The 23,211-nt window shown below is 46.8% G+C and overlaps 1 protein-coding gene and 66 non-coding genes across 67 annotated transcripts in view; 66 read left to right on the top strand and 1 right to left on the bottom strand.

The window, feature by feature from the left end:
* The window catches only part of LOC149967509 (uncharacterized), a 61,602-nt gene that overhangs the window by 20,370 nt on the left and 18,021 nt on the right, over positions 1–23,211 (bottom strand). The gene's annotated exons all lie outside the window — the stretch shown is intronic.
* On the top strand, positions 241–313 carry TRNAI-GAU (transfer RNA isoleucine (anticodon GAU)). The gene has a single exon. It is a non-coding gene; the product is annotated as a tRNA-Ile (tRNA).
* On the top strand, positions 433–505 carry TRNAN-GUU (transfer RNA asparagine (anticodon GUU)). The gene has a single exon. It is a non-coding gene; the product is annotated as a tRNA-Asn (tRNA).
* Positions 625–697, top strand: TRNAN-GUU (transfer RNA asparagine (anticodon GUU)). Its single transcript has one exon. It is a non-coding gene; the product is annotated as a tRNA-Asn (tRNA).
* TRNAN-AUU (transfer RNA asparagine (anticodon AUU)) lies at positions 1,393–1,465 on the top strand. Its single transcript has one exon. It is a non-coding gene; the product is annotated as a tRNA-Asn (tRNA).
* TRNAN-GUU (transfer RNA asparagine (anticodon GUU)) lies at positions 1,969–2,041 on the top strand. Its single transcript has one exon. It is a non-coding gene; the product is annotated as a tRNA-Asn (tRNA).
* TRNAN-GUU (transfer RNA asparagine (anticodon GUU)) lies at positions 2,161–2,233 on the top strand. The gene has a single exon. It is a non-coding gene; the product is annotated as a tRNA-Asn (tRNA).
* Positions 2,736–2,808, top strand: TRNAN-GUU (transfer RNA asparagine (anticodon GUU)). The gene has a single exon. It is a non-coding gene; the product is annotated as a tRNA-Asn (tRNA).
* TRNAN-GUU (transfer RNA asparagine (anticodon GUU)) lies at positions 3,120–3,192 on the top strand. Its single transcript has one exon. It is a non-coding gene; the product is annotated as a tRNA-Asn (tRNA).
* On the top strand, positions 3,312–3,384 carry TRNAN-GUU (transfer RNA asparagine (anticodon GUU)). The gene has a single exon. It is a non-coding gene; the product is annotated as a tRNA-Asn (tRNA).
* Positions 3,504–3,576, top strand: TRNAN-GUU (transfer RNA asparagine (anticodon GUU)). Its single transcript has one exon. It is a non-coding gene; the product is annotated as a tRNA-Asn (tRNA).
* On the top strand, positions 3,888–3,960 carry TRNAI-GAU (transfer RNA isoleucine (anticodon GAU)). The gene has a single exon. It is a non-coding gene; the product is annotated as a tRNA-Ile (tRNA).
* On the top strand, positions 4,080–4,152 carry TRNAN-GUU (transfer RNA asparagine (anticodon GUU)). The gene has a single exon. It is a non-coding gene; the product is annotated as a tRNA-Asn (tRNA).
* On the top strand, positions 4,847–4,919 carry TRNAN-GUU (transfer RNA asparagine (anticodon GUU)). The gene has a single exon. It is a non-coding gene; the product is annotated as a tRNA-Asn (tRNA).
* Positions 5,039–5,111, top strand: TRNAN-GUU (transfer RNA asparagine (anticodon GUU)). The gene has a single exon. It is a non-coding gene; the product is annotated as a tRNA-Asn (tRNA).
* TRNAI-GAU (transfer RNA isoleucine (anticodon GAU)) lies at positions 5,423–5,495 on the top strand. The gene has a single exon. It is a non-coding gene; the product is annotated as a tRNA-Ile (tRNA).
* Positions 5,615–5,687, top strand: TRNAN-GUU (transfer RNA asparagine (anticodon GUU)). The gene has a single exon. It is a non-coding gene; the product is annotated as a tRNA-Asn (tRNA).
* On the top strand, positions 6,190–6,262 carry TRNAN-GUU (transfer RNA asparagine (anticodon GUU)). Its single transcript has one exon. It is a non-coding gene; the product is annotated as a tRNA-Asn (tRNA).
* TRNAD-GUC (transfer RNA aspartic acid (anticodon GUC)) lies at positions 6,574–6,646 on the top strand. Its single transcript has one exon. It is a non-coding gene; the product is annotated as a tRNA-Asp (tRNA).
* TRNAD-GUC (transfer RNA aspartic acid (anticodon GUC)) lies at positions 6,958–7,030 on the top strand. Its single transcript has one exon. It is a non-coding gene; the product is annotated as a tRNA-Asp (tRNA).
* On the top strand, positions 7,150–7,222 carry TRNAN-GUU (transfer RNA asparagine (anticodon GUU)). Its single transcript has one exon. It is a non-coding gene; the product is annotated as a tRNA-Asn (tRNA).
* Positions 7,342–7,414, top strand: TRNAN-GUU (transfer RNA asparagine (anticodon GUU)). Its single transcript has one exon. It is a non-coding gene; the product is annotated as a tRNA-Asn (tRNA).
* TRNAN-GUU (transfer RNA asparagine (anticodon GUU)) lies at positions 7,534–7,606 on the top strand. The gene has a single exon. It is a non-coding gene; the product is annotated as a tRNA-Asn (tRNA).
* On the top strand, positions 8,493–8,565 carry TRNAI-GAU (transfer RNA isoleucine (anticodon GAU)). Its single transcript has one exon. It is a non-coding gene; the product is annotated as a tRNA-Ile (tRNA).
* TRNAN-GUU (transfer RNA asparagine (anticodon GUU)) lies at positions 8,685–8,757 on the top strand. The gene has a single exon. It is a non-coding gene; the product is annotated as a tRNA-Asn (tRNA).
* On the top strand, positions 9,069–9,141 carry TRNAS-GCU (transfer RNA serine (anticodon GCU)). Its single transcript has one exon. It is a non-coding gene; the product is annotated as a tRNA-Ser (tRNA).
* On the top strand, positions 9,261–9,333 carry TRNAN-GUU (transfer RNA asparagine (anticodon GUU)). The gene has a single exon. It is a non-coding gene; the product is annotated as a tRNA-Asn (tRNA).
* Positions 9,453–9,525, top strand: TRNAN-GUU (transfer RNA asparagine (anticodon GUU)). The gene has a single exon. It is a non-coding gene; the product is annotated as a tRNA-Asn (tRNA).
* Positions 9,645–9,717, top strand: TRNAN-GUU (transfer RNA asparagine (anticodon GUU)). Its single transcript has one exon. It is a non-coding gene; the product is annotated as a tRNA-Asn (tRNA).
* On the top strand, positions 9,837–9,909 carry TRNAN-GUU (transfer RNA asparagine (anticodon GUU)). The gene has a single exon. It is a non-coding gene; the product is annotated as a tRNA-Asn (tRNA).
* On the top strand, positions 10,988–11,060 carry TRNAI-GAU (transfer RNA isoleucine (anticodon GAU)). Its single transcript has one exon. It is a non-coding gene; the product is annotated as a tRNA-Ile (tRNA).
* On the top strand, positions 11,180–11,252 carry TRNAN-GUU (transfer RNA asparagine (anticodon GUU)). The gene has a single exon. It is a non-coding gene; the product is annotated as a tRNA-Asn (tRNA).
* On the top strand, positions 11,563–11,635 carry TRNAI-GAU (transfer RNA isoleucine (anticodon GAU)). Its single transcript has one exon. It is a non-coding gene; the product is annotated as a tRNA-Ile (tRNA).
* On the top strand, positions 11,755–11,827 carry TRNAN-GUU (transfer RNA asparagine (anticodon GUU)). The gene has a single exon. It is a non-coding gene; the product is annotated as a tRNA-Asn (tRNA).
* Positions 11,947–12,019, top strand: TRNAN-GUU (transfer RNA asparagine (anticodon GUU)). The gene has a single exon. It is a non-coding gene; the product is annotated as a tRNA-Asn (tRNA).
* On the top strand, positions 12,331–12,403 carry TRNAN-GUU (transfer RNA asparagine (anticodon GUU)). The gene has a single exon. It is a non-coding gene; the product is annotated as a tRNA-Asn (tRNA).
* Positions 12,907–12,979, top strand: TRNAS-GCU (transfer RNA serine (anticodon GCU)). Its single transcript has one exon. It is a non-coding gene; the product is annotated as a tRNA-Ser (tRNA).
* Positions 13,099–13,171, top strand: TRNAN-GUU (transfer RNA asparagine (anticodon GUU)). The gene has a single exon. It is a non-coding gene; the product is annotated as a tRNA-Asn (tRNA).
* Positions 13,291–13,363, top strand: TRNAN-GUU (transfer RNA asparagine (anticodon GUU)). The gene has a single exon. It is a non-coding gene; the product is annotated as a tRNA-Asn (tRNA).
* TRNAN-GUU (transfer RNA asparagine (anticodon GUU)) lies at positions 13,483–13,555 on the top strand. The gene has a single exon. It is a non-coding gene; the product is annotated as a tRNA-Asn (tRNA).
* Positions 13,867–13,939, top strand: TRNAN-GUU (transfer RNA asparagine (anticodon GUU)). Its single transcript has one exon. It is a non-coding gene; the product is annotated as a tRNA-Asn (tRNA).
* On the top strand, positions 14,059–14,131 carry TRNAN-GUU (transfer RNA asparagine (anticodon GUU)). The gene has a single exon. It is a non-coding gene; the product is annotated as a tRNA-Asn (tRNA).
* TRNAN-GUU (transfer RNA asparagine (anticodon GUU)) lies at positions 14,251–14,323 on the top strand. The gene has a single exon. It is a non-coding gene; the product is annotated as a tRNA-Asn (tRNA).
* Positions 14,443–14,515, top strand: TRNAN-GUU (transfer RNA asparagine (anticodon GUU)). Its single transcript has one exon. It is a non-coding gene; the product is annotated as a tRNA-Asn (tRNA).
* TRNAN-GUU (transfer RNA asparagine (anticodon GUU)) lies at positions 14,827–14,899 on the top strand. The gene has a single exon. It is a non-coding gene; the product is annotated as a tRNA-Asn (tRNA).
* Positions 15,019–15,091, top strand: TRNAN-GUU (transfer RNA asparagine (anticodon GUU)). Its single transcript has one exon. It is a non-coding gene; the product is annotated as a tRNA-Asn (tRNA).
* TRNAN-GUU (transfer RNA asparagine (anticodon GUU)) lies at positions 15,211–15,283 on the top strand. The gene has a single exon. It is a non-coding gene; the product is annotated as a tRNA-Asn (tRNA).
* On the top strand, positions 15,402–15,474 carry TRNAN-GUU (transfer RNA asparagine (anticodon GUU)). Its single transcript has one exon. It is a non-coding gene; the product is annotated as a tRNA-Asn (tRNA).
* On the top strand, positions 15,786–15,858 carry TRNAN-GUU (transfer RNA asparagine (anticodon GUU)). The gene has a single exon. It is a non-coding gene; the product is annotated as a tRNA-Asn (tRNA).
* Positions 16,169–16,241, top strand: TRNAN-GUU (transfer RNA asparagine (anticodon GUU)). The gene has a single exon. It is a non-coding gene; the product is annotated as a tRNA-Asn (tRNA).
* On the top strand, positions 16,937–17,009 carry TRNAN-GUU (transfer RNA asparagine (anticodon GUU)). Its single transcript has one exon. It is a non-coding gene; the product is annotated as a tRNA-Asn (tRNA).
* Positions 17,129–17,201, top strand: TRNAN-GUU (transfer RNA asparagine (anticodon GUU)). Its single transcript has one exon. It is a non-coding gene; the product is annotated as a tRNA-Asn (tRNA).
* On the top strand, positions 17,321–17,393 carry TRNAN-GUU (transfer RNA asparagine (anticodon GUU)). The gene has a single exon. It is a non-coding gene; the product is annotated as a tRNA-Asn (tRNA).
* Positions 17,513–17,585, top strand: TRNAN-GUU (transfer RNA asparagine (anticodon GUU)). Its single transcript has one exon. It is a non-coding gene; the product is annotated as a tRNA-Asn (tRNA).
* TRNAN-GUU (transfer RNA asparagine (anticodon GUU)) lies at positions 17,897–17,969 on the top strand. The gene has a single exon. It is a non-coding gene; the product is annotated as a tRNA-Asn (tRNA).
* On the top strand, positions 18,089–18,161 carry TRNAN-GUU (transfer RNA asparagine (anticodon GUU)). Its single transcript has one exon. It is a non-coding gene; the product is annotated as a tRNA-Asn (tRNA).
* On the top strand, positions 18,281–18,353 carry TRNAN-GUU (transfer RNA asparagine (anticodon GUU)). The gene has a single exon. It is a non-coding gene; the product is annotated as a tRNA-Asn (tRNA).
* TRNAN-GUU (transfer RNA asparagine (anticodon GUU)) lies at positions 18,473–18,545 on the top strand. The gene has a single exon. It is a non-coding gene; the product is annotated as a tRNA-Asn (tRNA).
* On the top strand, positions 18,665–18,737 carry TRNAN-GUU (transfer RNA asparagine (anticodon GUU)). The gene has a single exon. It is a non-coding gene; the product is annotated as a tRNA-Asn (tRNA).
* On the top strand, positions 18,857–18,929 carry TRNAN-GUU (transfer RNA asparagine (anticodon GUU)). Its single transcript has one exon. It is a non-coding gene; the product is annotated as a tRNA-Asn (tRNA).
* Positions 19,049–19,121, top strand: TRNAN-GUU (transfer RNA asparagine (anticodon GUU)). The gene has a single exon. It is a non-coding gene; the product is annotated as a tRNA-Asn (tRNA).
* Positions 19,241–19,313, top strand: TRNAN-GUU (transfer RNA asparagine (anticodon GUU)). The gene has a single exon. It is a non-coding gene; the product is annotated as a tRNA-Asn (tRNA).
* TRNAN-GUU (transfer RNA asparagine (anticodon GUU)) lies at positions 19,817–19,889 on the top strand. Its single transcript has one exon. It is a non-coding gene; the product is annotated as a tRNA-Asn (tRNA).
* TRNAN-GUU (transfer RNA asparagine (anticodon GUU)) lies at positions 20,393–20,465 on the top strand. Its single transcript has one exon. It is a non-coding gene; the product is annotated as a tRNA-Asn (tRNA).
* TRNAN-GUU (transfer RNA asparagine (anticodon GUU)) lies at positions 20,585–20,657 on the top strand. The gene has a single exon. It is a non-coding gene; the product is annotated as a tRNA-Asn (tRNA).
* On the top strand, positions 21,352–21,424 carry TRNAN-GUU (transfer RNA asparagine (anticodon GUU)). Its single transcript has one exon. It is a non-coding gene; the product is annotated as a tRNA-Asn (tRNA).
* On the top strand, positions 21,928–22,000 carry TRNAN-GUU (transfer RNA asparagine (anticodon GUU)). Its single transcript has one exon. It is a non-coding gene; the product is annotated as a tRNA-Asn (tRNA).

The following is a 23,211-nucleotide window of genomic DNA, read 5'->3' as shown; positions in this document are numbered from 1 at the left end:
GAGAATGAAGAATAAATCGTCGAGTAATACGTTACCCCCTATGTCGGAGCCTCCGTGGCGCAATGGTTAGCGCGTTCGGCTGTTAACCGATAGGTAGATGGTTCGAGTCCATCCGGTGGCGACCCCTCTCTTTTTACTCGCGTTCATTCCGTATCATTATTATATTTTAAGAAAAGTGAGGGGCCAACGTAGGAGAATGAAGAATAAATCGTCGAGTAATACGTTACCCCCTATGTCTGAGCCTCCGTGGCGCAATGGTGAGCGCGTTCGGCTGATAACCGAAAGGTTGATGGTTCGAGTCCATCCGGTGGCGACGCTTCTCTTTTAACTCGCGTTCATTCCGTATCATTATTATATTTTAAGAAAAGTGAGGGGCCAACGTAGGAGAATGAAGAATAAATCGTCGAGTAATACGTTACCCCCTATGTCGGAGCCTCCGTGGCGCAATGGTGAGCGCGTTCGGCTGTTAACCGAAAGGTTGATGGTTCGAGTCCATCCGGTGGCGACGCTTCTCTTTTTACTCGCGTTCATTCCGTATCATTATTATATTTTAAGAAAAGTGAGGGGCCAACGTAGGAGAATGAAGAATAAATTGTCGAGTAATACGTTACCCCCTATGTCGGAGCCTCCGTGGCGCAATGGTTAGCGCGTTCGGCTGTTAACCGAAAGGTTGATGGTTCGAGTCCATCCGGTGGCGACGCTTCTCTTTTTACTCGCGTTCATTCCGTATCATTATTATATTTTAAGAAAAGTGAGGGGCCAACGTAGGAGAATGAAGAATAAATTGTCGAGTAATACGTTACCCCCTATGTCGGAGCCTCCGTGGCGCAATGGTGAGCGCGTTCGGCTGTTTACCGAAAGGTTGATGGTTCGAGTCCATCCGGTGGCGACGCTTCTCTTTTTACTCGCGTTCATTCCGTATCATTATTATATTTTAAGAAAAGTGAGGGGCCAACGTAGGAGAATGAAGAATAAATCGTCGAGTAATACGTTACCAACTATGTCGGAGCCTCCGTGGCGCAATGGTGAGCGCTTTCGGCTGTTAACCGAAAGGTTGATGGTTCGAGTCCATACGGTGGCTACGCTTCTCTTCTTACTCGCGTTCATTCCGTATCATTATTATATTTTAAGAAAAGTGAGGGGCCAACGTAGGAGAATGAAGAATAAATCGTCGAGTAATACGTTACCAACTATGTCGGAGCCTCCGTGGCGCAATGGTTAGCGCGTTCGGCTGTTAACCGAAAGGTTGATGGTTCGAGTCCGTACGGTGGCGACGCTTCTCTTCTTACTCGCGTTCATTCCGTATCATTATTATATTTTAAGAAAAGTGAGGGGCCAACGTAGGAGAATGAAGAATAAATCGTCGAGTTATACGTTACCAACTATGTCGGAGCCTCCGTGGCGCAATGGTGAGCGCTTTCGGCTATTAACCGAAAGGTTGATGGTTCGAGTCCGTCCGGTGGCGACGCTTCTCTTTTTACTCGCGTTCATTCCGTATCATTATTATATTTTAAGAAAAGTGAGGGGCCAACGTAGGAGAATGAAGAATAAATCGTCGAGTAATACGTTACCCCCTATGTCGGAGCCTCCGTGGCGCAATGGTGAGCGCGATTGGCTGTTATCCGAAAGGTTGATGGTTCGAGTCCATCCGGTGGCGACGTTTCTCTTTTTACTCGCGTTCATTACGTATCATTATTATATTTTAAGAAAAGTGAGGGGCCAACGTAGGAGAATGAAGAATAAATCGTCGAGTAATACGTTACCCCCTATGTCGGAGCCTCCGTGGCGCAATGGTGAGCGCGTTCGGCTGTTAACCGAAAGTTTGATGGTTCGAGTCCATCCGGTGGCGACCCCTCTCTTTTTAATCGCGTTCATTCCGTATCATTATTATATTTTAAGAAAAGTGAGGGGCCAACGTAGGAGAATGAAGAATAAATCGTCGAGTAATACGTTACCCCCTATGTCGGAGCCTCCGTGGCGCAATGGTGAGCGCGTTCGGCTGTTAACCGAAAGGTTGATGGTTCGAGTCCATCCGGTGGCGACCCCTCTCTTTTTACTCGCGTTCATTCCGTATCATTATTATATTTTAAGAAAAGTGAGGGGCCAACGTAGGAGAATGAAGAATAAATCGTCGAGTAATACGTTACCCCCTATGTCGGAGCCTCCGTGGCGCAATGGTGAGCGCGTTCGGCTGTTAACCGAAAGGTTGATGGTTCGAGTCCATCCGGTGGCGACCCCTCTCTTTTTACTCGCGTTCATTCCGTATCATTATTATATTTTAAGAAAAGTGAGGGGCCAACGTAGGAGAATGAAGAATAAATTGTCGAGTAATACGTTACCCCCTATGTCGGAGCCTCCGTGGCGCAATGGTGAGCGCGTTCGGCTGTTAACCGAAAGGTTGATGGTTCGAGTCCATACGGTGGCGACGCTTCTCTTTTACTCGCGTTCATTCCGTATCATTATTATATTTTAAGAAAAGTGAGGGGCCAACGTAGGAGAATGAAGAATAAATTGTCGAGTAATACGTTACCCCCTATGTCGGAGCCTCCGTGGCGCAATGGTGAGCGCGTTCGGCTGTTAACCGAAAGTTTAATGGTTCGAGTCCATCCGGTGGCGACGCTTCTCTTTTTACTCGCGTTCATTCCTTATCAATATTATATTTTAAGAAAAGTGAGGGGCCAACGTAGGAGAATGAAGAATAAATTGTCGAGTAATACGTTACCCCCTATGTCGGAGCCTCCGTGGCGCAATGGTGAGCGCGTTCGGCTGTTAACCGAAAGGTTGATGGTTCGAGTCCATCCGGTGGCGATGCTTCTCTTTTTACTCGCGTTCATTCCGTATCATTATTATATTTTAAGAAAAGTGAGGGGCCAACGTAGGAGAATGAAGAATAAATTGTCGAGTAATACGTTACCCCCTATGTCTGAGCCTCCGTGGCGCAATGGTGAGCGCGTTCGGCTGTTAACCAAAAGGTTGATAATTCGAGTCCATACGGTGGCGACGCTTCTCTTTTTACTCGCGTTCATTCCGTATCATTATTAAATTTTAAGAAAAGTGAGGGGCCAACGTAGGAGAATGAAGAATAAATCGTCGAGTAAAACGTAACCCGCTATGTCGGAGCCTCCGTGGCGCAATGGTGAGCGCGTTCGGCTGTTAACCGAAAGGTTGATGGTTCGAGTCCATCCGGTGGCGACGCTACTCTTTTTACTCGCGTTCATTCCGTATCATTATTATATTTTAAGAAAAGTGAGGGGCCAACGTAGGAGAATGAAGAATAAATCATCGAGTAATACGTTACCAACTATGTCGGAGCCTCCGTGGCGCAATGGTGAGCGCTTTCGGCTGTTAACCGAAAGGTTGATGGTTCGAGTCCATCCGGTGGCGACGCTTCTCTTTTTACTCGCGTTCATTCCGTATCATTATTATATTTTAAGAAAAGTGAGGGGCCAACGTAGGAGAATGAAGAATAAATCGTCGAGTAATACGTTACCCCCTATGTCGGAGCCTCCGTGGCGCAATGGTGAGCGCTTTCGGCTGTTAACCGAAAGGTTGATGGTTCGAGTCCATCCGGTGGCGACGCTTCTCTTTTTACTCGCGTTCATTCCGTATCATTATTATATTTTAAGAAAAGTGAGGGGCCAACGTAGGAGAATGAAGAATAAATCGTCGAGTAATACGTTACCCCCTATGTCGGAGCCTCCGTGGCGCAATGGTTAGCGCGTTCGGCTGTTAACCGATAGGTAGATGGTTCGAGTCCATCCGGTGGCGACCCCTCTCTTTTTACTCGCGTTCATTCCGTATCATTATTATATTTTAAGAAAAGTGAGGGGCCAACGTAGGAGAATGAAGAATAAATCGTCGAGTAATACGTTACCCCCTATGTCTGAGCCTCCGTGGCGCAATGGTGAGCGCGTTCGGCTGATAACCGAAAGGTTGATGGTTCGAGTCCATCCGGTGGCGACGCTTCTCTTTTAACTCGCGTTCATTCCATATCATTATTATATTTTAAGAAAAGTGAGGGGCCAACGTAGGAGAATGAAGAATAAATCGTCGAGTAATACGTTACCCCCTATGTCGGAGCCTCCGTGGCGCAATGGTGAGCGCGTTCGGCTGTTAACCGAAAGGTTGATGGTTCGAGTCCATCCGGTGGCGACCCCTCTCTTTTTACTCGCGTTCATTCCGTATCATTACTATATTTTAAGAAAAGTGAGGGGCCAACGTAGGAGAATGAAGAATAAATTGTCGAGTAATACGTTACCCCCTATGTCGGAGCCTCCGTGGCGCAATGGTGAGCGCGTTCGGCTGTTAACCGAAAGGTTGATGGTTCGAGTCCATACGGTGGCGACGCTTCTCTTTTACTCGCGTTCATTCCGTATCATTATTATATTTTAAGAAAAGTGAGGGGCCAACGTAGGAGAATGAAGAATAAATTGTCGAGTAATACGTTACCCCCTATGTCGGAGCCTCCGTGGCGCAATGGTGAGCGCGTTCGGCTGTTAACCGAAAGTTTAATGGTTCGAGTCCATCCGGTGGCGACGCTTCTCTTTTTACTCGCGTTCATTCCGTATCATTATTATATTTTAAGAAAAGTGAGGGGCCAACGTAGGAGAATGAAGAATAAATTGTCGAGTAATACGTTACCCCCTATGTCTGAGCCTCCGTGGCGCAATGGTGAGCGCGTTCGGCTGTTAACCAAAAGGTTGATAATTCGAGTCCATACGGTGGCGACGCTTCTCTTTTTACTCGCGTTCATTCCGTATCATTATTAAATTTTAAGAAAAGTGAGGGGCCAACGTAGGAGAATGAAGAATAAATCGTCGAGTAAAACGTAACCCGCTATGTCGGAGCCTCCGTGGCGCAATGGTGAGCGCGTTCGGCTGTTAACCGAAAGGTTGATGGTTCGAGTCCATCCGGTGGCGACGCTACTCTTTTTACTCGCGTTCATTCCGTATCATTATTATATTTTAAGAAAAGTGAGGGGCCAACGTAGGAGAATGAAGAATAAATCGTCGAGTAATACGTTACCAACTATGTCGGAGCCTCCGTGGCGCAATGGTGAGCGCTTTCGGCTGTTAACCGAAAGGTTGATGGTTCGAGTCCATCCGGTGGCGACGCTTCTCTTTTTACTCGCGTTCATTCCGTATCATTATTATATTTTAAGAAAAGTGAGGGGCCAACGTAGGAGAATGAAGAATAAATCGTCGAGTAATACGTTACCCCCTATGTCGGAGCCTCCGTGGCGCAATGGTGAGTGCGTTTGGCTGTTAACCGATAGGTAGATGGTTCGAGTCCATCCGGTGGCGACCCCTCTCTTTTTACTCGCGTTCATTCCGTATCATTATTATATTTTAAGAAAAGTGAGGGGCCAACGTAGGAGAATGAAGAATAAATCGTCGAGTAATACGTTACCTCCTATGTCTGAGCCTCCGTGGCGCAATGGTGAGCGCGTTCGGCTGATAACCGAAAGGTTGATGGTTCGAGTCCATCCGGTGGCGACGCTTCTCTTTTAACTCGCGTTCATTCCGTATCATTATTATATTTTAAGAAAAGTGAGGGGCCAACGTAGGAGAATGAAGAATAAATCGTCGAGTAATACGTTACACCCTATGTCGGAGCCTCCGTGGCGCAATGGTGAGCGCGTTCGGCTGTTAACCGAAAGGTTGATGGTTCGAGTCCATCCGGTGGCGACCCCTCTCTTTTTACTCGCGTTCATTCCGTATCATTATTATATTTTAAGAAAAGTGAGGGGCCAACGTAGGAGAATGAAGAATAAATTGTCGAGTAATACGTTACCCCCTATGTCGGAGCCTCCGTGGCGCAATGGTGAGCGCGTTCGGCTGTTAACCGAAAGGTTGATGGTTCGAGTCCATACGGTGGCGACGCTTCTCTTTTACTCGCGTTCATTCCGTATCATTATTATATTTTAAGAAAAGTGAGGGGCCAACGTAGGAGAATGAAGAATAAATTGTCGAGTAATACGTTACCCCCTATGTCGGAGCCTCCGTGGCGCAATGGTGAGCGCGTTCGGCTGTTAACCGAAACTTTAATGGTTCGAGTCCATCCGGTGGCGACGCTTCTCTTTTTACTCGCGTTCATTCCTTATCAATATTATATTTTAAGAAAAGTGAGGGGCCAACGTAGGAGAATGAAGAATAAATTGTCGAGTAATACGTTACCCCCTATGTCGGAGCCTCCGTGGCGCAATGGTGAGCGCGTTCGGCTGTTAACCGAAAGGTTGATGGTTCGAGTCCATCCGGTGGCGATGCTTCTCTTTTTACTCGCGTTCATTCCGTATCATTATTATATTTTAAGAAAAGTGAGGGGCCAACGTAGGAGAATGAAGAATAAATTGTCGAGTAATACGTTACCCCCTATGTCTGAGCCTCCGTGGCGCAATGGTGAGCGCGTTCGGCTGTTAACCAAAAGGTTGATAATTCGAGTCCATACGGTGGCGACGCTTCTCTTTTTACTCGCGTTCATTCCGTATCATTATTAAAATTTAAGAAAAGTGAGGGGCCAACGTAGGAGAATGAAGAATAAATCGTCGAGTAAAACGTAACCCGCTATGTCGGAGCCTCCGTGGCGCAATGGTGAGCGCGTTCGGCTGTCAACCGAAAGGTTGATGGTTCGAGTCCATCCGGTGGCGACGCTACTCTTTTTACTCGCGTTCATTCCGTATCATTATTATATTTTAAGAAAAGTGAGGGGCCAACGTAGGAGAATGAAGAATAAATTGTCGAGTAATACGTTACCCCCTATGTCTGAGCCTCCGTGGCGCAATGGTGAGCGCGTTCGGCTGTTAACCAAAAGGTTGATAATTCGAGTCCATACGGTGACGACGCTTCTCTTTTTACTCGCGTTCATTCCGTATCATTATTAAAATTTAAGAAAAGTGAGGGGCCAACGTAGGAGAATGAAGAATAAATCGTCGAGTAAAACGTAACCCGCTATGTCGGAGCCTCCGTGGCGCAATGGTGAGCGCGTTCGGCTGTCAACCGAAAGGTTGATGGTTCGAGTCCATCCGGTGGCGACGCTACTCTTTTTACTCGCGTTCATTCCGTATCATTATTATATTTTAAGAAAAGTGAGGGGCCAACGTAGGAGAATGAAGAATAAATCGTCGAGTAATACGTTACCCCCTATGTCGGAGCCTCCGTGGCGCAATGGTGAGCGCTTTCGGCTGTTAACCGAAAGGTTGATGGTTCAAGTCCATCCGGTGGCGACGCTTCTCTTTTTACTCGCGTTCATTCCGTATCATTATTATATTTTAAGAAAAGTGAGGGGCCAACGTAGGAGAATGAAGAATAAATCGTCGAGTAATACGTTACCCCCTATGTCGGAGCCTCCGTGGCGCAATGGTGAGCGCTTTCGGCTGTTAACCGAAAGGTTGATGGTTCGAGTCCATCCGGTGGCGACGCTTCTCTTTTTACTCGCGTTCATTCCGTATCATTATTATATTTTAAGAAAAGTGAGGGGCCAACGTAGGAGAATGAAGAATAAATCGTCGAGTAATACGTTACTCCCTATGTCGGAGCCTCCGTGGCGCAATGGTGAGCGCGTTCGGCTGTTAACCGAAAGGTTGATGGTTCGAGTCCATCCGGTGGCGACCCCTCTCTTTTTACTCGCGTTCATTCCGTATCATTATTATATTTTAAGAAAAGTGAGGGGCCAACGTAGGAGAATGAAGAATAAATTGTCGAGTAATACGTTACCCCCTATGTCGGAGCCTCCGTGGCGCAATGGTGAGCGCGTTCGGCTGTTAACCGAAAGGTTGATGGTTCGAGTCCATACGGTGGCGACGCTTCTCTTTTACTCGCGTTCATTCCGTATCATTATTATATTTTAAGAAAAGTGAGGGGCCAACGTAGGAGAATGAAGAATAAATTGTCGAGTAATACGTTACACCCTATGTCGGAGCCTCCGTGGCGCAATGGTGAGCGCGTTCGGCTGTTAACCGAAAGTTTAATGGTTCGAGTCCATCCGGTGGCGACGTTTCTCTTTTTACTCGCGTTCATTCCTTATCAATATTATATTTTAAGAAAAGTGAGGGGCCAACGTAGGAGAATGAAGAATAAATTGTCGAGTAATACGTTACCCCCTATGTCGGAGCCTCCGTGGCGCAATGGTGAGCGCGTTCGGCTGTTAACCGAAAGGTTGATAATTCGAGTCCATACGGTGGCGACGCTTCTCTTTTTACTCGCGTTCATTCCGTATCATTATTATATTTTAAGAAAAGTGAGGGGCCAACGTAGGAGGATGAAGAATAAATCGTCGAGTAATACGTTACCCCCTATGTCGGAGCCTCCGTGGCGCAATGGTGAGCGCGATTGGCTGTTATCCGAAAGGTTGATGGTTCGAGTCCATCCGGTGGCGACGTTTCTCTTTTTACTCGCGTTCATTCCGTATCATTATTATATTTTAAGAAAAGTGAGGGGCCAACGTAGGAGAATGAAGAATAAATTGTCGAGTAATACGTTACCCCCTATGTCTGAGCCTCCGTGGCGCGATGGTGAGCGCGTTCGGCTGATAACCGAAAGGTTGATGGTTCGAGTCCATCCGGTGGCGACGCTTCTTTTTTAACTCGCGTTCATTCCGTATCATTATTATATTTTAAGAAAAGTTAGGGGCCAACGTAGGAGAATGAAGAATAAATCGTCGAGTAATACGTTACCCCCTATGTCGGAGCCTCCGTGGCGCAATGGTGAGCGCGTTCGGCTGTTAACCGAAAGGTTGATGGTTCGAGTCCATCCGGTGGCGACCCCTCTCTTTTTACTCGCGTTCATTCCGTATCAATATTATATTTTAAGAAAAGTGAGGGGCCAACGTAGGAGAATGAAGAATAAATTGTCGAGTAATACGTTACCCCCTATGTTGGAGCCTCCGTGGCGCAATGGTTAGCGCGTTCGGCTGTTAACCGAAAGGTTGATGTTTCGAGTCCATCCGGTGGCGACGCTTCTCTTTTTACTCGCGTTCATTCCGTATCATTATTATATTTTAAGAAAAGTGAGGGGCCAACGTAGGAGAATGAAGAATAAATTGTCGAGTAATACGTTACCCCCTATGTCGGAGCCTCCGTGGCGCAATGGTGAGCGCGTTCGGCTGCTAACCGAAAGGTTGATGGTTCGAGTCCATCCGGTGGCGACGCTTCTCTTTTTACTCGCGTTCATTCCGTATCATTATTATATTTTAAGAAAAGTGAGGGGCCAACGTAGGAGAATGAAGAATAAATTGTCGAGTAATACGTTACCCCCTATGTCGGAGCCTCCGTGGCGCAATGGTTAGCGCGTTCGGCTGTTAACCGAAAGGTTGATGGTTCGAGTCCATCCGGTGGCGACGCTTCTCTTTTTACTCGCGTTCATTCCGTATCATTATTATATTTTAAGAAAAGTGAGGGGCCAACGTAGGAGAATGAAGAATAAATTGTCGAGTAATACGTTACCCCCTATGTCGGAGCCTCCGTGGCGCAATGGTGAGCGCGTTCGGCTGTTAACCGAAAGGTTGATGGTTCGAGTCCATCCGGTGGCGACGCCTCTCTTTTTACTCGCGTTCATTCCGTATCATTATTATATTTTAAGAAAAGTGAGGGGCCAACGTAGGAGAATGAAGAATAAATTGTCGAGTAATACGTTACCCCCTATGTCGGAGCCTCCGTGGCGCAATGGTTAGCGCGTTCGGCTGTTAACCGAAAGGTTGATGGTTCGAGTCCATCCGGTGGCGACGCTTCTCTTTTTACTCGCGTTCATTCCGTATCATTATTATATTTTAAGAAAAGTGAGGGGCCAACGTAGGAGAATGAAGAATAAATTGTCGAGTAATACGTTACCCCCTATGTCGGAGCCTCCGTGGCGCAATGGTTAGCGCGTTCGGCTGTTAACCGAAAGGTTGATGGTTCGAGTCCATCCGGTGGCGACGCTTCTCTTTTTACTCGCGTTCATTCCGTATCATTATTATATTTTAAGAAAAGTGAGGGGCCAACGTAGGAGAATGAAGAATAAATTGTCGAGTAATACGTTACCCCCTATGTCGGAGCCTCCGTGGCGCAATGGTGAGCGCGTTCGGCTGTTAACCGAAAGGTTGATAATTCGAGTCCATACGGTGGCGACGCTTCTCTTTTTACTCGCGTTCATTCCGTATCATTATTATATTTTAAGAAAAGTGAGGGGCCAACGTAGGAGAATGAAGAATAAATCGTCGAGTAATACGTTACCCCCTATGTCGGAGCCTCCGTGGCGCAATGGTGAGCGCGTTCGGCTGTTAACCGAAAGGTTGATGGTTCGAGTCCATACGGTGGCGACGCTTCTCTTTTACTCGCGTTCATTCCGTATCATTATTATATTTTAAGAAAAGTGAGGGGCCAACGTAGGAGAATGAAGAATAAATTGTCGAGTAATACGTTACCCCCTATGTCGGAGCCTCCGTGGCGCAATGGTGAGCGCGTTCGGCTGTTAACCGAAAGTTTAATGGTTCGAGTCCATCCGGTGGCGACGCTTCTCTTTTTACTCGCGTTCATTCCTTATCAATATTATATTTTAAGAAAAGTGAGGGGCCAACGTAGGAGAATGAAGAATAAATTGTCGAGTAATACGTTACCCCCTATGTCGGAGCCTCCGTGGCGCAATGGTGAGCGCGTTCGGCTGTTAACCGAAAGGTTGATAATTCGAGTCCATACGGTGGCGACGCTTCTCTTTTTACTCGCGTTCATTCCGTATCATTATTATATTTTAAGAAAAGTGAGGGGCCAACGTAGGAGAATGAAGAATAAATCGTCGAGTAATACGTTACCCCCTATGTCGGAGCCTCCGTGGCGCAATGGTGAGCGCGATTGGCTGTTATCCGAAAGGTTGATGGTTCGAGTCCATCCGGTGGCGACGTTTCTCTTTTTACTCGCGTTCATTCCGTATCATTATTATATTTTAAGAAAAGTGAGGGGCCAACGTAGGAGAATGAAGAATAAATTGTCGAGTAATACGTTACCCCCTATGTCTGAGCCTCCGTGGCGCGATGGTGAGCGCGTTCGGCTGATAACCGAAAGGTTGATGGTTCGAGTCCATCCGGTGGCGACGCTTCTTTTTTAACTCGCGTTCATTCCGTATCATTATTATATTTTAAGAAAAGTTAGGGGCCAACGTAGGAGAATGAAGAATAAATCGTCGAGTAATACGTTACCCCCTATGTCGGAGCCTCCGTGGCGCAATGGTGAGCGCGTTCGGCTGTTAACCGAAAGGTTGATGGTTCGAGTCCATCCGGTGGCGACCCCTCTCTTTTTACTCGCGTTCATTCCGTATCAATATTATATTTTAAGAAAAGTGAGGGGCCAACGTAGGAGAATGAAGAATAAATTGTCGAATAATACGTTACCCCCTATGTCGGAGCCTCCGTGGCGCAATGGTGAGCGCGTTCGGCTGTTAACCGGAAGGTTGATGGTTCGAGTCCATACGGTGGCGACGCTTCTCTTTTACTCGCGTTCATTCCGTATCATTATTATATTTTAAGAAAAGTGAGGGGCCAACGTAGGAGAATGAAGAATAAATTGTCGAGTAATACGTTACCCCCTATGTCGGAGCCTCCGTGGCGCAATGGTGAGCGCTTTCGGCTGATAACCGAAAGGTTGATGGTTCGAGTCCATCCGGTGGCGACGCTTCTCTTTTTACTCGCGTTCATTCCGTATCATTATTATATTTTAAGAAAAGTGAGGGGCCAACGTAGGAGAATGAAGAATAAATCGTCGAGTAATACGTTACCCCCTATGTCGGAGCCTCCGTGGCGCAATGGTGAGCGCTTTCGGCTGTTAACCGAAAGGTTGATGGTTCGAGTCCATCCGGTGGCGACGCTTCTCTTTTTACTCGCGTTCATTCCGTATCATTATTATATTTTAAGAAAAGTGAGGGGCCAACGTAGGAGAATGAAGAATAAATCGTCGAGTAATACGTTACCCCCTATGTCGGAGCCTCCGTGGCGCAATGGTGAGCGCTTTCGGCTGTTAACCGAAAGGTTGATGGTTCGAGTCCATCCGGTGGCGACGCTTCTCTTTTTACTCGCGTTCATTCCGTATCATTATTATATTTTAAGAAAAGTGAGGGGCCAACGTAGGAGAATGAAGAATAAATTGTCGAGTAATACGTTACCCCCTATGTCGGAGCCTCCGTGGCGCAATGGTTAGCGCGTTCGGCTGTTAACCGAAAGGTTGACGGTTCGAGTCCATCCGGTGGCGACGCTTCTCTTTTTACTCGCGTTCATTCCGTATCATTATTATATTTTAAGAAAAGTGAGGGGCCAACGTAGGAGAATGAAGAATAAATTGTCGAGTAATACGTTACCCCCTATGTCGGAGCCTCCGTGGCGCAATGGTGAGCGCGTTCGGCTGTTAACCGAAAGGTTGATGGTTCGAGTCCATCCGGTGGCGACGCTTCTCTTTTTACTCGCGTTCATTCCGTATCATTATTATATTTTAAGAAAAGTGAGGGGCCAACGTAGGAGAATGAAGAATAAATTGTCGAGTAATACGTTACCCCCTATGTCGGAGCCTCCGTGGCGCAATGGTGAGCGCGTTCGGCTGTTAACCGAAAGGTTGATAATTCGAGTCCATACGGTGGCGACGCTTCTCTTTTTACTCGCGTTCATTCCGTATCATTATTATATTTTAAGAAAAGTGAGGGGCCAACGTAGGAGAATGAAGAATAAATTGTCGAGTAATACGTTACCCCCTATGTTGGAGCCTCCGTGGCGCAATGGTTAGCGCGTTCGGCTGTTAACCGAAAGGTTGATGTTTCGAGTCCATCCGGTGGCGACGCTTCTCTTTTTACTCGCGTTCATTCCGTATCATTATTATATTTTAAGAAAAGTGAGGGGCCAACGTAGGAGAATGAAGAATAAATTGTCGAGTAATACGTTACCCCCTATGTCGGAGCCTCCGTGGCGCAATGGTGAGCGCGTTCGGCTGCTAACCGAAAGGTTGATGGTTCGAGTCCATCCGGTGGCGACGCTTCTCTTTTTACTCGCGTTCATTCCGTATCATTATTATATTTTAAGAAAAGTGAGGGGCCAACGTAGGAGAATGAAGAATAAATTGTCGAGTAATACGTTACCCCCTATGTCGGAGCCTCCGTGGCGCAATGGTTAGCGCGTTCGGCTGTTAACCGAAAGGTTGATGGTTCGAGTCCATCCGGTGGCGACGCTTCTCTTTTTACTCGCGTTCATTCCGTATCATTATTATATTTTAAGAAAAGTGAGGGGCCAACGTAGGAGAATGAAGAATAAATTGTCGAGTAATACGTTACCCCCTATGTCGGAGCCTCCGTGGCGCAATGGTGAGCGCGTTCGGCTGTTAACCGAAAGGTTGATGGTTCGAGTCCATCCGGTGGCGACGCTTCTCTTTTTACTCGCGTTCATTCCGTATCATTATTATATTTTAAGAAAAGTGAGGGGCCAACGTAGGAGAATGAAGAATAAATTGTCGAGTAATACGTTACCCCCTATGTCGGAGCCTCCGTGGCGCAATGGTTAGCGCGTTCGGCTGTTAACCGAAAGGTTGATGGTTCGAGTCCATCCGGTGGCGACGCTTCTCTTTTTACTCGCGTTCATTCCGTATCATTATTATATTTTAAGAAAAGTGAGGGGCCAACGTAGGAGAATGAAGAATAAATTGTCGAGTAATACGTTACCCCCTATGTCGGAGCCTCCGTGGCGCAATGGTGAGCGCGTTTGGCTGTTAACCGAAAGGTTGATGGTTCGAGTCCATCCGGTGGCGACGCTTCTCTTTTTACTCGCGTTCATTCCGTATCATTATTATATTTTAAGAAAAGTGAGGGGCCAACGTAGGAGAATGAAGAATAAATTGTCGAGTAATACGTTACCCCCTATGTCGGAGCCTCCGTGGCGCAATGGTTAGCGCGTTCGGCTGTTAACCGAAAGGTTGATGGTTCGAGTCCATCCGGTGGCGACGCTTCTCTTTTTACTCGCGTTCATTCCGTATCATTATTATATTTTCAGAAAAGTGAGGGGCCAACGTAGGAGAATGAAGAATAAATTGTCGAGTAATACGTTACCCCCTACGTCGGAGCCTCCGTGGCGCAATGGTTAGCGCGTTCGGCTGTTAACCGAAAGGTTGATGGTTCGAGTCCATCCGGTGGCGACGCTTCTCTTTTTACTCGCGTTCATTCCGTATCATTATTATATTTTAAGAAAAGTGAGGGGCCAACGTAGGAGAATGAAGAATAAATTGTCGAGTAATACGTTACCCCCTATGTCGGAGCCTCCGTGGCGCAATGGTGAGCGCGTTCGGCTGTTAACCGAAAGGTTGATGGTTCGAGTCCATCCGGTGGCGACGCTTCTCTTTTTACTCGCGTTCATTCCGTATCATTATTATATTTTAAGAAAAGTGAGGGGCCAACGTAGGAGAATGAAGAATAAATTGTCGAGTAATACGTTACCCCCTATGTCGGAGCCTCCGTGGCGCAATGGTTAGCGCGTTCGGCTGTTAACCGAAAGGTTGATGGTTCGAGTCCATCCGGTGGCGACGCTTCTCTTTTTACTCGCGTTCATTCCGTATCATTATTATATTTTAAGAAAAGTGAGGGGCCAACGTAGGAGAATGAAGAATAAATTGTCGAGTAATACGTTACCCCCTATGTCGGAGCCTCCGTGGCGCAATGGTGAGCGCGTTTGGCTGTTAACCGAAAGGTTGATGGTTCGAGTCCATCCGGTGGCGACGCTTCTCTTTTTACTCGCGTTCATTCCGTATCATTATTATATTTTAAGAAAAGTGAGGGGCCAACGTAGGAGAATGAAGAATAAATTGTCGAGTAATACGTTACCCCCTATGTCGGAGCCTCCGTGGCGCAATGGTTAGCGCGTTCGGCTGTTAACCGAAAGGTTGATGGTTCGAGTCCATCCGGTGGCGACGCTTCTCTTTTTACTCGCGTTCATTCCGTATCATTATTATATTTTCAGAAAAGTGAGGGGCCAACGTAGGAGAATGAAGAATAAATTGTCGAGTAATACGTTTCCCCCTATGTCGGAGCCTCCGTGGCGCAATGGTGAGCGCGTTCGGCTGTTAACCGAATGGTTGATGGTTCGAGTCCATCCGGTGGCGACGCTTCTCTTTTTACTCGCGTTCATTCCGTATCATTATTATATTTTAAGAAAAGTGAGGGGCCAACGTAGGAGAATGAAGAATAAATCGTCGAGTAATACGTTACCAACTATGTCGGAGCCTCCGTGGCGCAATGGTGAGCGCTTTCGGCTGTTAACCGAAAGGTTGATGGTTCGAGTCCATCCGGTGGCGACGCTTCTCTTTTTACTCGCGTTCATTCCGTATCATTATTATATTTTAAGAAAAGTGAGGGGCCAACGTAGGAGAATGAAGAATAAATCGTCGAGTAATACGTTACCCCTATGTCGGAGCCTCCGTGGCGCAATGGTGAGCGCTTTCGGCTGTTAACCGAAAGGTTGATGGTTCGAGTCCATCCGGTGGCGACGCTTCTCTTTTTACTCGCGTTCATTCCGTATCATTATTATATTTTAAGAAAAGTGAGGGGCCAACGTAGGAGAATGAAGAATAAATTGTCGAGTAATACGTTACCCCCTATGTCGGAGCCTCCGTGGCGCAATGGTTAGCGCGTTCGGCTGTTAAGCGAAAGGTTGATGGTTCGAGTCCATCCGGTGGCGACGCTTCTCTTTTTACTCGCGTTCATTCCGTATCATTATTATATTTTAAGAAAAGTGAGGGGCCAACGTAGGAGAATGAAGAATAAATTGTCGAGTAATACGTTACCCCCTATGTCGGAGCCTCCGTGGCGCAATGGTGAGCGCGTTCGGCTGTTAACCGAAAGGTTGATGGTTCGAGTCCATCCGGTGGCGACGCTTCTCTTTTTACTCGCGTTCATTCCGTATCATTATTATGTTTTAAGAAAAGTGAGGGGCCAACGTAGGAGAATGAAAAATAAATTGTCGAGTAATACGTTACCCCCTATGTCGGAGCCTCCGTGGCGCAATGGTGAGCGCGTTCGGCTGTTAACCGAAAGGTTGATGGTTCGAGTCCCTCCGGTGGCGACGCTTCTCTTTTTACTCGCGTTCATTCCGTATCATTATTATATTTTAAGAAAAGTGAGGGGCCAACGTAGGAGAATGAAGAATAAATCGTCGAGTAATACGTTACCCCTATGTCGGAGCCTCCGTGGCGCAATGGTGAGCGCTTTCGGCTGTTAACCGAAAGGTTGATGGTTCGAGTCCATCCGGTGGCGACGCTTCTCTTTTTACTCGCGTTCATTCCGTATCATTATTATATTTTAAGAAAAGTGAGGGGCCAACGTAGGAGAATGAAGAATAAATTGTCGAGTAATACGTTACCCCCTATGTCGGAGCCTCCGTGGCGCAATGGTTAGCGCGTTCGGCTGTTAAGCGAAAGGTTGATGGTTCGAGTCCATCCGGTGGCGACGCTTCTCTTTTTACTCGCGTTCATTCCGTATCATTATTATATTTTAAGAAAAGTGAGGGGCCAACGTAGGAGAATGAAGAATAAATTGTCGAGTAATACGTTACCCCCTATGTCGGAGCCTCCGTGGCGCAATGGTGAGCGCGTTCGGCTGTTAACCGAAAGGTTGATAATTCGAGTCCATACGGTGGCGACGCTTCTCTTTTTACTCGCGTTCATTCCGTATCATTATTATATTTTAAGAAAAGTGAGGGGCCAACGTAGGAGAATGAAGAATAAATTGTCGAGTAATACGTTACCCCCTATGTCGGAGCCTCCGTGGCGCAATGGTGAGCGCGTTCGGCTGTTAACCGAAAGGTTGATAATTCGAGTCCATACGGTGGCGACGCTTCTCTTTTTACTCGCGTTCATTCCGTATCATTATTATATTTTAAGAAAAGTGAGGGGCCAACGTAGGAGAATGAAGAATAAATTGTCGAGTAATACGTTACCCCCTATGTCGGAGCCTCCGTGGCGCAATGGTGAGCGCGTTCGGCTGTTAACCGAAAGGTTGATGGTTCGAGTCCATCCGGTGGCGACGCTTCTCTTTTTACTCGCGTTCATTCCGTATCATTATTATATTTTAAGAAAAGTGAGGGGCCAACGTAGGAGAATGAAGAATAAATTGTCGAGTAATACGTTACCCCCTACGTCGGAGCCTCCGTGGCGCAATGGTTAGCGCGTTCGGCTGTTAACCGAAAGGTTGATGGTTCGAGTCCATCCGGTGGCGACGCTTCTCTTTTTACTCGCGTTCATTCCGTATCATTATTATATTTTAAGAAAAGTGAGGGGCCAACGTAGGAGAATGAAGAATAAATTGTCGAGTAATACGTTACCCCCTATGTCGGAGCCTCCGTGGCGCAATGGTGAGCGCGTTCGGCTGTTAACCGAAAGGTTGATGGTTCGAGTCCATCCGGTGGCGACGCTTCTCTTTTTACTCGCGTTCATTCCGTATCATTATTATGTTTTAAGAAAAGTGAGGGGCCAACGTAGGAGAATGAAAAATAAATTGTCGAGTAATACGTTACCCCCTATGTCGGAGCCTCCGTGGCGCAATGGTTAGCGCGTTCGGCTGTTAACCGAAAGGTTGATGGTTCGAGTCCATCCGGTGGCGACGCTTCTCTTTTTACTCGCGTTCATTCCGTATCATTATTATATTTTAAGAAAAGTGAGGGGCCAACGTAGGAGAATGAAGAATAAATTGTCGAGTAATACGTTACCCCCTATGTCGGAGCCTCCGTGGCGCAATGGTGAGCGCGTTCGGCTGTTAACCGAAAGGTTGATAATTCGAGTCCATACGGTGGCGACGCTTCTCTTTTTACTCGCGTTCATTCCGTATCATTATTATATTTTAAGAAAAGTGAGGGGCCAACGTAGGAGAATGAAGAATAAATTGTCGAGTAATACGTTACCCCCTATGTCGGAGCCTCCGTGGCGCAATGGTGAGCGCGTTCGGCTGTTAACCGAAAGGTTGATGGTTCGAGTCCATCCGGTGGCGACGCTTCTCTTTTTACTCGCGTTCATTCCGTATCATTATTATATTTTAAGAAAAGTGAGGGGCCAACGTAGGAGAATGAAGAATAAATTGTCGAGTAATACGTTACCCCCTACGTCGGAGCCTCCGTGGCGCAATGGTTAGCGCGTTCGGCTGTTAACCGAAAGGTTGATGGTTCGAGTCCATCCGGTGGCGACGCTTCTCTTTTTACTCGCGTTCATTCCGTATCATTATTATATTTTAAGAAAAGTGAGGGGCCAACGTAGGAGAATGAAGAATAAATTGTCGAGTAATACGTTACCCCCTATGTCGGAGCCTCCGTGGCGCAATGGTGAGCGCGTTCGGCTGTTAACCGAAAGGTTGATGGTTCGAGTCCATCCGGTGGCGACGCTTCTCTTTTTACTCGCGTTCATTCCGTATCATTATTATGTTTTAAGAAAAGTGAGGGGCCAACGTAGGAGAATGAAAAATAAATTGTCGAGTAATACGTTACCCCCTATGTCGGAGCCTCCGTGGCGCAATGGTTAGCGCGTTCGGCTGTTAACCGAAAGGTTGATGGTTCGAGTCCATCCGGTGGCGACGCTTCTCTTTTTACTCGCGTTCATTCCGTATCATTATTATATTTTAAGAAAAGTGAGGGGCCAACGTAGGAGAATGAAGAATAAATTGTCGAGTAATACGTTACCCCCTATGTCGGAGCCTCCGTGGCGCAATGGTGAGCGCGTTCGGCTGTTAACCGAAAGGTTGATGGTTCGAGTCCATCCGGTGGCGACGCTTCTCTTTTTACTCGCGTTCATTCCGTATCATTATTATATTTTAAGAAAAGTGAGGGGCCAACGTAGGAGAATGAAGAATAAATTGTCGAGTAATACGTTACCCCCTATGTCGGAGCCTCCGTGGCGCAATGGTGAGCGCGTTCGGCTGTTAACCGAAAGGTTGATGGTTCGAGTCCATCCGGTGGCGACGCTTCTCTTTTTACTCGCGTTCATTCCGTATCATTATTATATTTTAAGAAAAGTGAGGGGCCAACGTAGGAGAATGAAGAATAAATTGTCGAGTAATACGTTACCCCCTATGTCGGAGCCTCCGTGGCGCAATGGTTAGCGCGTTCGGCTGTTAACCGAAAGGTTGATGGTTCGAGTCCATCCGGTGGCGACGCTTCTCTTTTTACTCGCGTTCATTCCGTATCATTATTATATTTTAAGAAAAGTGAGGGGCCAACGTAGGAGAATGAAGAATAAATTGTCGAGTAATACGTTACCCCCTATGTCGGAGCCTCCGTGGCGCAATGGTGAGCGCGTTCGGCTGTTAACCGAAAGGTTGATGGTTCGAGTCCATCCGGTGGCGACGCTTCTCTTTTTACTCGCGTTCATTCCGTATCATTATTATATTTTAAGAAAAGTGAGGGGCCAACGTAGGAGAATGAAGAATAAATCGTCGAGTAATACGTTACCAACTATGTCGGAGCCTCCGTGGCGCAATGGTGAGCGCTTCCGGCTGTTAACCGAAAGGTTGATGGTTCGAGTCCATCCGGTGGCGACGCTTCTCTTCTTACTCGCGTTCATTCCGTATCATTATTATATTTTAAGAAAAGTGAGGGGCCAACGTAGGAGAATGAAGAATAAATTGTCGAGTAATACGTTACCCCCTATGTCGGAGCCTCCGTGGCGCAATGCATAGCGCGTTCGGCTGTTAACCGAAAGGTTGATGGTTCGTGTCCATCCGGTGGCGACGCTTTTCTTTTTACTCGCGTTCATTCCGTATCATTATTATATTTTAAGAAAAGTGAGGGGCCAACGTAGGAGAATGAAGAATAAATCGTCGAGTAATACGTTACCCCCTATGTCGGAGCCTCCGTGGCGCAATGGTGAGCGCGTTCGGCTGTTAACCGAAAGGTTGATGGTTCGAGTCCATCCGGTGGCGACCCCTCTCTTTTTACTCGCGTTCATTCCGTATCATTATTATATTTTAAGAAAAGTGAGGGGCCAACGTAGGAGAATGAAGAATAAATTGTCGAGTAATACGTTACCCCCTATGTCTGAGCCTCCGTGGCGCAATGGTGAGCGCGTTCGGCTGTTAACCAAAAGGTTGATAATTCGAGTCCATACGGTGGCGACGCTTCTCTTTTTACTCGCGTTCATTCCGTATCATTATTATATTTTAAGAAAAGTGAGGGACCAACGTAGGAGAATGAAGAATAAATCGTCGAGTAATACGTTACCAACTATGTCGGAGCCTCCGTGGCGCAATGGTGAGCGCGTTCGGCTGTTAACCGAAAGTTTAATGGTTCGATTCCATCCGGTGGCGACGCTTCTCTTTTTACTCGCGTTCATTCCTTATCAATATTATATTTTAAGAAAAGTGAGGGGCCAACGTAGGAGAATGAAGAATAAATTGTCGAGTAATACGTTACCCCCTATGTCGGAGCCTCCGTGGCGCAATGGTTAGCGCGTTCGGCTGTTAACCGAAAGGTTGATGGTTCGAGTCCATCCGGTGGCGACGCTTCTCTTTTTACTCGCGTTCATTCCGTATCATTATTATATTTTAAGAAAAGTGAGGGGCCAACGTAGGAGAATGAAGAATAAATTGTCGAGTAATACGTTACCCCCTATGTCGGAGCCTCCGTGGCGCAATGGTGAGCGCGTTCGGCTGTTAACCGAAAGGTTGATGGTTCGAGTCCATCCGGTGGCGACGCTTCTCTTTTTACTCGCGTTCATTCCGTATCATTATTATATTTTAAGAAAAGTGAGGGGCCAACGTAGGAGAATGAAGAATAAATCGTCGAGTAATACGTTACCAACTATGTCGGAGCCTCCGTGGCGCAATGGTGAGCGCTTTCGGCTGTTAACCGAAAGGTTGATGGTTCGAGTCCATACGGTGGCGACGCTTCTCTTTTTACTCGCGTTCATTCCGTATCATTATTATATTTTAAGAAAAGTGAGGGGCCAACGTAGGAGAATGAAGAATAAATTGTCGAGTAATACGTTACCCCCTATATCGGAGCCTCCGAGGCGCAATGGTGAGCGCGTTCGGCTGTTAACCGAAAGGTTGATGGTTCGAGTCCATACGGTGGCGACGCTTCTCTTTTACTCGCGTTCATTCCGTATCATTATTATATTTTAAGAAAAGTGAGGGGCCAACGTAGGAGAATGAAGAATAAATTGTCGAGTAATACGTTACCCCCTATGTCGGAGCCTCCGTGGCGCAATGGTGAGCGCGTTCGGCTGTTAACCGAAAGTTTAATGGTTCGAGTCCATCCGGTGGCGACGCTTCTCTTTTTACTCGCGTTCATTCCTTATCAATATTATATTTTAAGAAAAGTGAGGGGCCAACGTAGGAGAATGAAGAATAAATTGTCGAGTAATACGTTACCCCCTATGTCGGAGCCTCCGTGGCGCAATGGTGAGCGCGTTCGGCTGTTAACCGAAAGGTTGATGGTTCGAGTCCATCCGGTGGCGATGCTTCTCTTTTTACTCGCGTTCATTCCGTATCATTATTATATTTTAAGAAAAGTGAGGGGCCAACGTAGGAGAATGAAGAATAAATTGTCGAGTAATACGTTACCCCCTATGTCTGAGCCTCCGTGGCGCAATGGTGAGCGCGTTCGGCTGTTAACCAAAAGGTTGATAATTCGAGTCCATACGGTGGCGACGCTTCTCTTTTTACTCGCGTTCATTCCGTATCATTATTATATTTTAAGAAAAGTGAGGGACCAACGTAGGAGAATGAAGAATAAATCGTCGAGTAATACGTTACCAACTATGTCGGAGCCTCCGTGGCGCAATGGTGAGCGATTTCGGCTGTTAACCGAAAGGTTGATGGTTCGAGTCCATCCGGTGGCGACGCTTCTCTTTTTACTCGCGTTCATTCCGTATCATTATTATATTTTAAGAAAAGTGAGGGGCCAACGTAGGAGAATGAAGAATAAATCGTCGAGTAATACGTTACCCCCTATGTCTGAGCCTCCGTGGCGCAATGGTGAGCGCGTTCGGCTGTTAACCGAAAGGTTGATGGTTCGAGTCCATCCGGTGGCGATGCTTCTCTTTTTACTCGCGTTCATTCCGTATCATTATTATATTTTAAGAAAAGTGAGGGGCCAACGTAGGAGAATGAAGAATAAATTGTCGAGTAATACGTTACCCCCTATGTCTGAGCCTCCGTGGCGCAATGGTGAGCGCGTTCGGCTGTTAACCAAAAGGTTGATAATTCGAGTCCATACGGTGGCGACGCTTCTCTTTTTACTCGCGTTCATTCCGTATCATTATTATATTTTAAGAAAAGTGAGGGACCAACGTAGGAGAATGAAGAATAAATCGTCGAGTAATACGTTACCAACTATGTCGGAGCCTCCGTGGCGCAATGGTGAGCGATTTCGGCTGTTAACCGAAAGGTTGATGGTTCGAGTCCATCCGGTGGCGACGCTTCTCTTTTTACTCGCGTTCATTCCGTATCATTATTATATTTTAAGAAAAGTGAGGGGCCAACGTAGGAGAATGAAGAATAAATCGTCGAGTAATACGTTACCCCCTATGTCTGAGCCTCCGTGGCGCAATGGTGAGCGCGTTCGGCTGTTAACCGAAAGGTTGATGGTTCGAGTCCATACGGTGGCGACGCTTCTCTTTTTACTCGCGTTCATTCCGTATCATTATTATATTTTAAGAAAAGTGAGGGGCCAACGTAGGAGAATAAAGAATAAATCGTCGAGTAATACGTTACCCCCTATGTCTGAGCCTCCGTGGCGCAATGGTGAGCGCGTTCGGCTGTTAACCGAAAGGTTGATGGTTCGAGTCCATACGGTGGCGACGCTTCTCTTTTTACTCGCGTTCATTCCGTATCATTATTATATTTTAAGAAAAGTGAGGGGCCAACGTAGGAGAATGAAGAATAAATTGTCGAGTAATACGTTACCCCCTATGTCTGAGCCTCCGTGGCGCAATGGTGAGCGCGTTCGGCTGTTAACCAAAAGGTTGATGGTTCGAGTCCATACGGTGGCGACGCTTCTCTTTTTACTCGCGTTCATTCCGTATCATTATTAAATTTTAAGAAAAGTGAGGGGCCAACGTAGGAGAATGAAGAATAAATCGTCGAGTAAAACGTAACCCGCTATGTCGGAGCCTCCGTGGCGCAATGGTGAGCGCGTTCGGCTGTTAACCGAAAGGTTGATATTTCGAGTCCATACGGTGGCGACGCTTCTCTTTTTACTCGCGTTCATTCCGTATCATTATTATATTTTAAGAAAAGTGAG

This window comes from Leiobunum rupestre, chromosome 1, assembly GCF_980474605.1.
Source record: "Leiobunum rupestre chromosome 1, qqLeiRupe1.1.hap1, whole genome shotgun sequence".
In the NCBI taxonomy this organism is placed as follows: domain Eukaryota; kingdom Metazoa; phylum Arthropoda; class Arachnida; order Opiliones; family Sclerosomatidae; genus Leiobunum; species Leiobunum rupestre.
Note: the sequence above shows the minus strand (reverse complement) of the source record. Positions and strands in the feature narration are given on the sequence as shown.